The 13,720-nt window shown below is 45.6% G+C and overlaps 1 protein-coding gene across 1 annotated transcript in view; it reads right to left on the reverse strand.

The window, feature by feature from the left end:
• si:dkey-6f10.3 overlaps window positions 1-13,720 on the reverse strand; it is a 131,765-nt gene that overhangs the window by 18,964 nt on the left and 99,081 nt on the right. The window lies entirely within an intron of this gene.

The following is a 13,720-nucleotide window of genomic DNA, read 5'->3' on the forward strand; positions in this document are numbered from 1 at the left end:
GAATCAGTAATTTGTGACAAATTTACACTTGAGTGGACAGTTCCTGTGGAGTTTCCATGTAAGTACACTTAATAAAGTGTTGCATAGAAGATATTTTACAAGTTAAAGAGTAATTTTACTTTTTTTACACTTTATATTGAGTGGACAGTTCCTGTGGAGTTTCTATGTAAGTACACCGTTAATAAAGTGTAGCACAGAGGATATTTTTACAAGTTACAGAGTAATTTGTGACTATTTTACACTTTATATTGAGTGGACAGTTCCTGTGGGGTTACCATGTAAGTACACTGTTAATAAAGTGTTGCATATAGGATATTTTACAAGTAACAGAGTATTTTGTGACTATTTTACACTTTATATTGAGTGGACAGTTCCTGTGGAGTTACCATGTAAGTACACTGTTAATAAAGTGTTGCACAGAGGATATTTTACAAGTTAAAGAGTAATTTGTGACTATTTTACACTTTATATTGAGTGGACAGTTCCTGTGGAGTTACCATGTAAGTACACTGTTAATAAAGTGTTGCACAGAGGATATTTTACAAGTTAAAGAGTAATTTGTGACTATTTTACACTTTATATTGAGTGGACAGTTCCTGTGGAGTTATCATGTAAGTACACTGTTAATAAAGTGTTGCACAGAGGATATTTTACAAGTTAAAGAGTAATTTGTGACTATTTTACACTTTATATTGAGTGGACAGTTTATGTGGATTTACCCTGTAATTACACTGGTATCACAAGGTGAGACCTTCTAATGAAGCTTTATTTCTGTCATACAATGTTCACAAGTACATGGTATGCAAACAGTTGTGGAAGTGAGAAAACACCTGCAAGTACATACTGTTGTTACACATTGCACTTACATAATTCTTGTTACAGATGTGTACTTTCTTAGTGTTGTTACCAATGTCCTGTTACACATTTGTACTTACACATACTATTCAGTGGGCTGTTACATGTGTGTAGTTACACCAATATTACACAAGTAATTACTATGTACCAGTGTGTACAAACACTGTAGTTACATACTACTTACACATCTAGTTACCATGTAAGTTCACAGGTATAAGCGACACTTAATATAAAGTGGGACCAAAAAAACTACTAGCAAATTAAGAAAGTATCTTCATTGCTTTGACAGCACAGGTGTCACAATAGAAAATGCACTGCAAATCCTCACCACACATGCACATTTTAATCTGAAAAAATAACAACAAAAACAAGATGACTGAAGTTAGCATGTTGTGTTTGTATTATTTTTTTCATTTTCATCATTAGCCTACTAAAATGTCTGAATAATTCTTTAAATGTTATTCTTATTTGTAATTTATTTTGTCCAAGTTCTAACAATTAATGAAGCATTGCAAGTTTATTTTAAGAAATTATCCTGCAAATTATATTTAGTAGTTATTTTAGCTTATTAATATTTTATTATTTAATAATTATTTAATAGTAGTTATTTTTTATCTTATTTAATAACGCTTTACAGTTAATTGTCAGATTATTTAAGCTAACAATATGCAAAATATGAAGGAATCGTGTAATCAGGGTGTTAAAAAACAACAACAACTCAGCTCACCTAAAACTTCACTGACCAAGTCACTGCTGGATAAACAAATCCTTGCTAAGTCTATCATTTTTTTCAGTTCATCCCCTTTAACATTTCAGTTGTGGTCTGGGTTTTTTACATGTGTTGTGTGGGTTTTCTGCATGTTTCTTAATGTGCTTGTGTGGTGAGGATTTGGGGGGGAGGGGTCTCTCTCAGCCACCATATCCATCTTTCCCCTGTAACCCTAAAGATGATAAAGCAGGTGTATAAGAGCACTGACGGGATGCATTATATTTTCATATGCTTATGCAAATACTAGAGCAACACATACCTCAAGCTCACTTAGAGCCATCTAAACAAATGTTTGAATATTAAAGCTTTATGAGCAATATAATGCAGTACTTTACTCAACACATAATACAGCAAAAATACATCATCAACCATCAACACTGTATGAAATTTGCTGCCTACATATCATTTAATATCAAATCATTCAGAGTAATGTTGTGCTCATGTAATTTTAAAATGACCAAATATGAGTTTCCATCTAAATGAAACTGAAACAGAGAACTAATCTAAGTAAACTGTAATCTTATATTCATTCTGATGAATTCAGTTTATGAATATTTTTTGTGACGGGCATCTTTTGGCAATAACAGAATGTGGCTTCAATACCTGAGGCAACATATTTTTTTAAAAGGGACTGATTAAATGTCAGCAATTTGAGTTAGTCATTTAACTGCATTGCTTTGTCTGTTTCGTCCCAGTTAATCATGTTTTCCATCCCAGAATGCACCACTAGCCTGCTTTAATAGATATGCTTATGCGCTACAGATAAAAAGAATGGAAAAGGAAGAGGAGCAATATTAAAATGAAAATGGCCTTCTGCTATTAAGGGTTCAACCGGGCCATATCTAAACGTCAATGTGACGTTTTAATCCGTTATTATTATTTTTCATGTTGCATCCCACAATGACTATAGATCTTTTTCTTGGCCATAACGGATGCTTCAAATTTCCATTTAATAATTGCAGTGTTTCTCAACAGGTTGGGAATGATGGAAAATGTGACATTAAAAGCAAATAAAAAGATTGGAACCTTTTTCAGAGCAATCCAAATGCTTATGTTTTGCCAAACGAAAGGCATCAAATTGCCAGAAGTTTGGAGCATTCTCCCAATATCATTCTATATGAAAAAAATTTCTACAGTAGTGAGCCACACTGGAAGTTTAGACGTGATTTCGGTTTTACATTAATATATAAGAGAATAAAAGAAGTAATTTTAAGTACGTTTTACCCACAAGAACGTTCGAGGTTACAGAAGTAACCCTTCGTTCCCCGAGGAGGGGAACGGAAGTGCCATGAATGGGAGGATTCGGATCAGAAGCCGCTTATCTGGAGAGTATTGAACGGGCCAATGAATGAAATTAATTGGCAGCGTAAGCTTGCGCAGGTGTGCGACATCTGCAATCATCTCAGCATATAAGCACACCTGAAGCCAGCAGACGCCATCCTTTTAAGCTGAAGAGACTTTCAAACAGCTAAGGGACAGTCATTATGGCGACGGAATATGGCACTTCCGTTCCCCTCCTCGGGGAACGAAGGGTTACTTCTGTAACCTCGAACGTTCCCCTTCGGTTGGGGAACTTCAGTGCCATGAATGGGAGAATATGGAAAGCGCCATAATGACTGCACCTTACCAACACCCCCGATGAGGAGATAGTCAAGCAAGCGTGACGCACCCACATCATGGGGGGCGCGGTCCTCCAACGTGTCCCTGGCCCTAATTTATCCTACTTCAACAGAAGTTTTACGGATTTAGATATATTTTTTGGGAAGTCGTGAGCATCTAGATAATTCTAGGAAATACGACAGTACGTTGGGAAGCGTGCAATCCCGATAGGGAGGACGCTGCGGAGGCCATCCGTTACCCAAGGGGGGGATAGATGGCAGAATTTACCTATGGACTAGCCCTAAAAAGGGGGAGTACGCATAGCAAAGAGTGGTTAGCGGAGAGGGAAGACACGGGTCCGCCCAGGGGGGGGACTTAACCGTGGCGGAATAAGCATATGGGATCGCCTAGTGGGGATCACGCATAGCAGGCACCTATACCCAAAACGCGGGCTGACCAGCGGGCAGACCTACAACGTAGTGGGCCAGCAAGTGACTCCTCCGCTGAGTCAGTGCTGGGGGCCACGGAGGAATCTGCAGGGCTCACCTGACGGGGAACTTTACTGACAGATAAAAAAGGCGCACGTACCTCCGTGTTAGGGAGAATGGCGCAGCAAGCGTGTTTCAACACCCTACCGAGTTGTCTCCTCAATCACCAAAGGGTTACCTAATACCCTTGAGGAAACCGGCTCCACTCGCAGATTGTAAAACCTTGCAAATGTGTTGGGTGTCGCCCAGCCCGCAGCTCTACAGATGTCTGTTAGAGAGGCGCCGCGTGCATGCGCCCAAGAGGATGCAACGCTCCGAGTGGAGTGTGCACGTACTCCCGGGGGACACGGCTGACCTCGACTCGAATAAGCGAGTGAAATGGCATCCACAATCCAGTGGGATAATCTTTGTTTCGATACGGCACTTCCCTGCTGCCGACCGCCATAACAGACAAAGAGCTGCTCAGATGATCTAAAATTCTGAGTACGGTCCACATAAATGCGCAGAGCGCGAACTGGACAAAGTAAAGAAAGGGCTGGGTCTGCCTCCTCCGGGGGCAGCGCTTGCAGGTTCACTACCTGATCTCTAAAGGGGGTGGTAGGAACCTTGGGCACATAACCGGGGCGGGGTCTCAGGATAACGTGAGAGTAATCCGGCCCGAATTCCAGGCACGAGTCACTGACCGAAAATGCCTCCAGGTCCCCGACCCTCTTGATGGAGGCCAACGCAACCAGCAGAGCTGTCTTCAGGGACAGAAATCTTAGAGATACTGATTCGAGTGGCTCAAGGGGATCGGATCGCAGACTCGTGAGAACGAGGGCGAGATCCCAAGAGGGCATGAGAGGGGGGCGAGATGGATTAATTCGCCTAGCACCCCTAAGGAACTGGATGACCAGGTTATGCTTTCCCACGGTGCCGCCAGCTACCGCGCTATGATAAGCGGAGATGGCGGCCACGTAAACCTTGAGAGTGGAGGGCGACAGCCTGCTGTCCAACTTCTCTTGAAGGAAAGAGAGCACAACACTAATCTGGCAATTTCGGGGGTCTTCTCTGCGAGAGACGCACCATTCAGTGAATAGACTCCACTTCAGGGCGTAGGCGCGCCTCGTGGAGGGGGCTCTAGCCTGAGTGATGGTATTAACCACCGCAGTCGGTAGGTTACCTAAGTCTTCCTCGCGTCTAGGGACCACACGTGGAGGTTCCAAAGATCGGGGCGAGGGTGCCAGATGGTGCCCTGTCCCTGAGAGAGTAGGTCCTCTCTCAAAGGGATCCGCCAGGGGAGGGCCGTCGCGAGGAGTGAGAGCTCTGATATCCAGGTCCGGTTGGGCCAAAGGGGCGCAACTAGCAGAACCTGTTCCTCGTCCTCCCTGACCTTGCACAGAAACTGCGCGAGCAGGCTCACTGGGGGAAACGCATACTTGCGCATGCCCCGAGGCCAGCTGTGGGCCAGTGCATCCGTGCCGAGAGAGCCCTCGGTCAGGGAAAAAAACAACTGGCAGTGAGCGTTCTCGGGGGAAGCAAACAGATCGATCTGGGCCTCCCCGAATCGCGCCCATATCAGCTGAACAGACTCGGGGTGGAGTCTCCATTCTCCAGGGCGTAACAGCTGTCGTGAGAGCGCATCGGCTGCACGATTGAGCGTGCCTGGGACGTGAATGGCGCGCAGCGATTTCAGCCGCGGGTGACTCCAGAGGAGCAGACGGCGGGCGAGCTGAGACATGCGGCGAGAGCGCATACCCCCCATGCGGTTGATATACGCCGCCGCCGCCGTACTGTCCGTCCTGACCAGCACGTGTTGCCGCTCCAGCACCGGTAAAAAGCGGTGGAGAGCGAGGAACACTGCCAACAGCTCTAGGCGATTGATATGCCAATGCAGCTGGGCACCCTTCCAGAGGCCCGCAGCCGCATGCCCGCGACACACGGCCCCCCAACCCGTGTTGGAAGCGTCTGTTGAAACAACAACATGGCTGGACGCCTGTCCTAGAGGCACACCGGCCTGTAGGAACGAGGGGTCGTTCCAAGGGCTGAGGGCGCGGCGACACAGCGCAGTAACCGAGACCCGGTGTGTGCCCGCGTGCCATGCGCGTCTGGGGACCCGATCGTGAAGCCAGTGCTGAAGTGGTCTCATATGGAGCAACCCGAGCGGCGTGACGGCGGCTGCGGATGCCATATGCCCCAGGAGCCTCTGAAAGAACTTCAGTGGGACCACTAGTTTGCTGTCGAGCTCCCTCAGACAGTTCAGCAACAGGCGAGCGCGTTCCTCGGAGAGGTGCGCTACCATGGTGATCGAGTCCAGCTCCATCCCGAGAAAAGAAATCCTCTGCACGGGGGCGAGTTTGCTCTTTTCTCGGTTGACCTGAAGCCCCAGTAGGCGGAGATGCCGAAGCACCTCGTCCCTGTGCATAATCAATTGCTCCCGCGAGTGGGCTAAAATCAGCCAGTCGTCGAGATAATTGAGCATGCGAATGCCCGCGAGCCGAAGGGGCGCTAGGGCACCCTCCGCGAGTTTGGTGAAGACCCGCGGAGACAGAGAGAGCCCGAAGGGGAGGACCTTGTACTGCCACGCTCGACCCTCGAACGCAAACCGCAGAAATTGGCGGTGGCGTGGAAGAATGGAGACATGGAAATACGCGTCCTTCAGGTCTATGGCTGCAAACCAATCCCGAGGACGAACGCATTGGAGAATGCGCCTCTGCGTGAGCATTCTGAACGGCAGCTTGTGCAGACAGCGGTTCAAAACGCGCAGATCTAGGATTGGCCGTGACCCACCGCTCTTTTTGGGTACGATGAAGTATGGGCTGTAAAACCCACTCTCCATCTCGGCTGGAGGAACCGGCTCGATTGCACCCTTCGCCAGGAGGGCAGCAATCTCCTCTCGCAAGACAGGGGCGGACAGGGGGTTGACCCTGGAGAAATACACGCCCGTAAACTTGGGGGGCCGTTTCGCGAACTGAATCGCGTAACCGAGTCTGATTGTGCGTATGAGCCACCGCGAGGGGCTGGCCCGCGCTAACCAGGCAGGCAGAGCCCTCGCTAATGGAGTCATCGCTACAATCGCTGACGTACCAGCGGTGGGGCAGCGCGGAGTGGGTGTGCTGATCCGGGAAGCACGAGGGTCCCGCGGAAAAGCTGGAGGAGAGCGATTCGCTCTGGCTCCGCACCCTGACTCCGGAGAGGGGGCTGGAGGGCTGAGGGAAGGGACCGTCCCCCCAGCGCTCGTGAGCCACTGGCGAAGCACGTAGAGTCTGCGAGCCGGAAGGCAGCGCGTCCCGGACTGGCAGAACTCGTGCAGTCACATCCGGGGAAGGGAAAAAGTGCTCTTTTACTGATGTTTTGGTGGCACTGAAAAGTACCGTTGTTATCGGGGCCCCGCCCTCCAGCGGGGAAAGAGCAAGTTTCCTCTTCTCCGGATGGCCTGTCTCAGGGACGCTTCGCGGTCCGTTTACCGGACTTAACGGCGCCCTGGGCAGGAGGGGCTGCCTGCTTTCGAGGTGAACGCCGCGCCCGCTTGGCCGGAGGCGCAGGCGGGGGCGGGGCAGCACTCGTTGGCGGGCGCCCTCGGCGAGGAACAGCGGAGGTGGATGGCTCGGCGGGCGGAGCGGGCTTACGGCCACGCCGATAGATGACATTGCCCATCGCATCCGACTGCTCTTTCACCGCCTTGAATTCCTGGGTGAATTCACCGACGGTGTCGCCGAACAGGCCAGCCTGGGATATGGGCGAGTCAAGAAAGCGAACTTTGTCAACGTCGCGCATATCGGCCAGGTTTAGCCAGAGGTGGCGTTCCTGAACCACAAGTGTGGACATCGTCCTCCCCAGCGCACACGCGGCGGACTTAGTAGTCCGAAGAGCATAGTCGGTCGCGGTGCGCAGCTCATGTAATAAGCTTGGGTTGGACCCGCCCTCGTGCAGCTCGGCCAGCGCCTGCGCTTGGTAGCGCTGGTAGGTGGCCATCGCGTGCAAAGCAGAAGCAGCCTGGCCCGCAGCCTTATAAGCTCTGGCTCCGAGGGAGGCAGACAACCTACAGGCTTTGGACGGGAGGCGGGGCAAACCCCGCCACGTAGAGGCGCCGCGCGGACAAAGATTGACCGCGATAGCGCGCTCCACTGACGGGATCGCCTCATACCCCCTGGCAGCTCCGCTGTCAAGGGCGGTGAGGGCGGAGGCACTCGCAGCACGGGCAGAGAAAGGTGCCCTCCAGGACTGCGTGAGCCTACTGTGCACTTCCGGGAAGAAGGGGACGAGAGGCTTCGAAGGCTTCGCCTTCTGGTCCTCTACGTAGCACCCATCTAGTCGGTCCGGCCGCGGAGCTGGGGGATAAACCATCTCCAACCCCACGGCCGAAGCAGCCCGGGAAAGCACGGCTAACATGTCCGCTTCAGGATCCGATTTGACAGCGCTCACCTGCCCGGAGGGGGCGAGCGGGTCCGGATCTTCGTCGGACAGTGAAAGCCCACCCTCCGATGCCGCGGAGGACATCTGATCTCCGGTGTCAGCGAGTGTGAGAGCTACCATCTGGTTAGACGGATCACTCTCACCACCCGAAGCTTGGATGGAGCGCCGTGAGGAGCGAGAGGTCCGCGAGCCCGTGGGCGGCGGATTAGCTCCCGCTGAAACCCTCAGATCTGCCCGAGCGCCCGCTGCTTTTTTAGAACAGGAGGCAACTGGGGTGGCTCGCTCTCTTGCGAAAGTTAGCCGCGATCTTAGCTGTGCAACGGTCATGGCATCGCAATGACGACATGAACCGCCCGCGAGCACCGCATTAACATGCTGGACCCCCAAACATGCAATGCAGTGATCGTGTCCATCATCCGGAGACAGGAAACCCCCGCATCCAGAAACGCACAGTCGGAGCGCCATCCTGAAAAGGACGTGCTGCACGACTGTGTTGCTCTTTTAGGAAAGTTGCAACTATACGCACCGCTCTGGAGGACCGGACCCAAAGAACCGCAGGCAAGGGAGTAACCCAGCTCGACCGTCTGCCACCGCGAAGACCCACTCTGGACCGGGAGACACACTCGTTCGCTCTGAAGTGCTGATCAGCAAGAGGAACCCTCATCGACTCACTCAGAAAGGATCTGAAGCGAAAAGGATGGCGTCTGCTGGCTTCAGGTGTGCTTATATGCTGAGATGATTGCAGATGTCGCACACCTGCGCAAGCTTACGCTGCCAATTAATTTCATTCATTGGCCCGTTCAATACTCTCCAGATAAGCGGCTTCTGATCCGAATCCTCCCATTCATGGCACTGAAGTTCCCCAACCGAAGGGGAACTACTGATTCACAGTGTTGGGCAAGCTACTTGAAGAATGTAGTGAGCTCAGCTTTTAATTACTCTTAAAATGTAGCTTAACTGCATTAAAAGTTACCCTCTAAGGGTCTACTCACACTATGCTATCCGTACTGTGCCCAGGACCATTTCCCGGATCGTTTAAGAAGTGTGAGTGCGCTGAATCAGTCTCAGGCATGGTTCACTTGGCCGGCCCTGGCCCAGTTGGAAGAAGCTCAGTTCACCTGGGCTTGAAACTGAAATGAAACTGAAAGCGAGACGTGACTTTTAAGGGACTGTTTCATATGGATTTATGAATAATTCTTACTGTTAAGTGAACGCAAACTGCAGTAGTTTATTAAAGATGCAAACCCCTCATTGCAAGACGGCTACACACCTTCAGCAAACCTCCTAATTCCTGCAGCACGGGAACTTTATGATTGTTTATGAGTGTCCAAAGTGGATGATCTGTTCGGCTAAATATCTGACTGCGTGTCACCGCATCCCAAACAACTAAAGCGATATAACTGATTAAATCTCTACTGTGCTGAGCGAGAGCGCTTCTGACCGGTGCATCATCGATGACGTAAGCGTGCCCAGGCCCGATTGTAATGTGAGTGCGGGCCATCAAAGGAGACGTGAGGGGAGACAAGCAGGCTTTGGCCCGGTTCGAGGTAACTGTACATAGTGTGAGTACGCCCAAGGAAATGTAGCAAGCTAAGCTAAGCTATTTGGCAAAAGCAGCTTTGCTATATATAAGCTATTTTTGCAATTTTCATTTTTATATCGAAACAACTTGAATTCACGACATCCGTATCTTTAGTGATCAAAAAACTTTCAATGAAACAAATTCGGTTCAATTATTTACTGCAAATAATATGCAAACAGAAACAATTATACGCGGAAAATCCTCTGAGTAAAATTTACTCAGTTCAGTCAGTATTTGGTCCCTCTTTAAATAAGGGCAATCAGGTTGGTAATAAGTAATGCTGCTGTTTGTGGAGTTGCTTAATGACCTCTGCTGAGATTTTGAGAGATTCACTGTATTATATCCCAGCAGATTTCATCTAATGCTGTGACTGAAGTCAGTTGTAGTTTTGCGTTTCTTTTCAGTGTTTCTGTTTATTAACAGCAGGTGTTCATCATCAGTTCTCAATCACCTAATTAATCCTTTCATTGTCTCATTAACTTAAGTAACTTTAACTCAATTTAGAGAGGGACCAAATACTATCAAAACTGAGTAGATTTTACTCAAAGGATTTTACTGTGACAACAGCAACAGCAATCCAATAAAATTTATTAGGATTTAAAATACTATAGTAATTTACAGTAAAGGGAAATATTTAGGAATAGGCATTATATTGTATTGTATATTTACACGTCTTCATTAATGAATTACACTACAAAATGTAGTATTATTAGTACCTATCATGTAATAGTAATTACCATAGTATACTTTACCCTTTACTACAATAGACTATTCACCTTATTCTCAGCTGTCAAGTGGGCGCTGCCATTTGAATCATTTTGTCTCGCGACTTCCGGTCACATTCACTTTCATTCATTTTTTGACGTTAACAACTGCTCGTTATGCTGCTTGATGTTGCAATTTAATATTTTCTTATTACATTATGCTACTTGGTCAGTGTAGTCATGCAAACATTTGTTTGTTGAGCAAGTAGTTTGGCCATTTTCTGCCGTTTATTATTCCTAGTCATTTCTCCCATAGGCGACTGAATCGGAAGTTCTAAGACAATCGCGAAAACAGGCGCACTTCCGCATTTTAGAATAAGGTCAATATATAAAGTCCTCTCCCTCATGCCGATTCACACAGGGCTTAAGGGCGTGTTGGAAGTTGGGGCTGACGCGATGGTCATATTAGTGTCAGCCAATGAAATTAGCCTGCAATTGACTACTGTGTGAGCTGGTGTATTTACATAAAGCGTTGTGATTGCCTGATGCATTTGTTGGAGCTTGAAAAGTTGAGTAATTCCCAACTTTTGCAGTGAGCAACGCCACTCAGACGAACCCACAATGCAGTTCGGCAATGCCTGATGTCACCTATTCAAAGTGAATGGGAAGCGTTGACGCTGATGCTCAATGTAAATGGGGCATCAGTCATCTTCCATCAAGCAACTTTCTCGTATTAGCCTAACTGGTTGGCGACGTCACCGACCAGAGCTAGATGTGGCAGTTAAAGCTAGACTACTAGACTTAAAAAATAGCTTCGCTACTGAAAAGCTATTTGATTTAGAAAGTAGTGAGGCTACTGAGAAAATGTAGTTAAGCTAGTAGCATCACTACTTGTAGCGATGCAACTGCCCAACATTGCTGATTCACTACTAACATTCAAAAGGCAAAAGAAACCTAATTTCACTCACAAGCAATTTATTACATCCTGGGAACTTTGGTATAAGCAGCATTCTTGTGTGTATTGCCTCTTTATGATGAGTCACTTAATGCCTTCCTCATTTGTAAGTTGCTTTTCAACAAAAGCATCTGCTAAATTGCTAAATGTAAATAAGTGTATGTGCTTTGGACTTTGATTTAGCCTTAAAATGTGGCTTAGAGCCAGCACAGTGGATTAAGACATAAAACTGAAGCTTGATTTCAGTCACACACTTCTCTTAATTAGAGCAGCGTGTCACTGAACTGAAGCAGCTCTTTGCATATAAGCAAAAAACTCAATTAAAATTTCATAAACAAACTGTGACATTCTAATTTGAGCAACACAGATTGTTCACATGATTTGGATTGTTCTGAATCACACATTAACTCAATGAAAGGGTGCTGAATGTTATCACACTCTGCATTCTAGAGTCAATATGTTTTCTCCTTAATTAGTCATGTTTTAGAATCTGATTACAGTAATTTAATTCATTGTGAGTGTGTCAAAATACACACACTAGGAGTGTTTTATTAGAGAATTCTTTCAGTCCAGGATGTTTTGTCATCTGTGATTACAGCTGTTGTGAGAAAGATATTGTGTGGTAGTTTACAGGTGATATTGGCTGACTCTGTTAACTCTAGTAATCTGCACCACACTGCCTTGAGCACAGGTAAAACGTTGGTTATTTTCTGTTGCTTGAAAGTCATACAACATGAATTGTACATGCATGCATGTCAAGGGTTTCTTTGACTTCTTTATTTCGCTTAGCTTTGGATGAGGCACTTAAGGAAGTGTCTTAATATTCAACTAACAAAACACCCTAAAGCAAACCATTGCTTGAAAATTTAGACAAAATGACCAAAAGAAATATGTAGACATGTTTTTTTTCTTTGCACATTGTGTTATAATATGCAACAATTTGAGTGCAGTTGAACTGCAAAATCAACTTAAACTGGAAAATGTCTGATGCTGGATTCTGACCATATCATTTGTATCTATTACAATACACTCTAAAAAAAGGTTCCTAGAGGTTCTATGTAGAACTTTGGGGTTTTATACTTGGCCAGTAGAACCTTTTACCCAAAAAATTGTTCCATTTAGAACCCTTAGGGTGCAAAAAACCTTTTTGATTAAAATGGTTCTATAGTTTTTGATTCATGACATGATTATCTAGTAAAGTTTATGAAATAATTATAAGCTATAACACAGACATACAAAGCTTTTTGAGTCAAAACCTAATAAAATGAATGCTGTGGTCAAAAACATTATCATTGTACAGTATGGTGGGATTTTTTTTATTCAGGTTTGCATATTAGCATATAACTTATATTTTTATATATACTTAATATTTAACATTTTTAACAAATTATTTTGTGAAATAAATAAAATAACCAGTTTATTTATTTAGACTGTGCAGTACCATGTTTTTATGATTTAATAATTTATTTAAAACTTATTATCATTGACGTGGACAGGTGGTGAAGAGCCTCGAGAGTGACGGTTAATTTTTCGAAAGGAGAAGTCCACCACAGCTTCATCATTCACACAATATATATATATATATATATATATATATATATATATATATATATATATATATATATATATACACACACACACACACACACACACACACACACACACACACACACACACACACACACACTTAAAGGTTCAATATTTCATATACATTTAGCCTGCATTTTTGTGTCCTTTATGAATTACACCTGATCTTTCATTTATGGATCATTAAAATATGTTTGGCTTTAAAAGGTTTTAATAATATCCAGGGATGGACTGGCCATAGGGAGAACCGGGACCTGCCACCGTGACTCTGGCCTGCCGTGCGTACACAGACTCGGTGCTGGCACGAGTGCTGCACTGCTACCTAAATAAAGAAGCCTTAAATGGTTCTAAATAGAACCATCTAACTTGAACTCGAAGAACCATTTGGGGTTCTATTTAATGAACCCTTAAAATGGTTCTATTTAGAATCTTTTTGGGGTTCCATATATGAAGCGCTTGATAGAACCATTTTTGGTTCTATATAGAACAGTTTCTTTTAAGAGTGTAGTCTAGGCATGGGCCTGTACTGTATAGGATTCTGACAGTATGATAACCTTGGATAAAAATATAACAGTTTTACAGTATGATGGTGTTGTTATTACTGCTCTCAAATATCTTCTTTTGGGTAAAAAACAACAACTCTATTTCTATTGAACAAAAGATTTTGTATTTTAACAAACATTTAAAATATTTTGGAAAAGTAAACATGTCAGGCTAAATAATTCAAATAAATTATTGACCTGATTGTCAACAGGGGTCACAAATCTCTGAAAATACACTGCAAAA

The sequence above is a fragment of the Danio rerio genome, chromosome 20 (assembly GCF_052040795.2).
Source record: "Danio rerio strain M-AB ecotype USA chromosome 20, GRCz13ab, whole genome shotgun sequence".
In the NCBI taxonomy this organism is placed as follows: domain Eukaryota; kingdom Metazoa; phylum Chordata; class Actinopteri; order Cypriniformes; family Danionidae; genus Danio; species Danio rerio.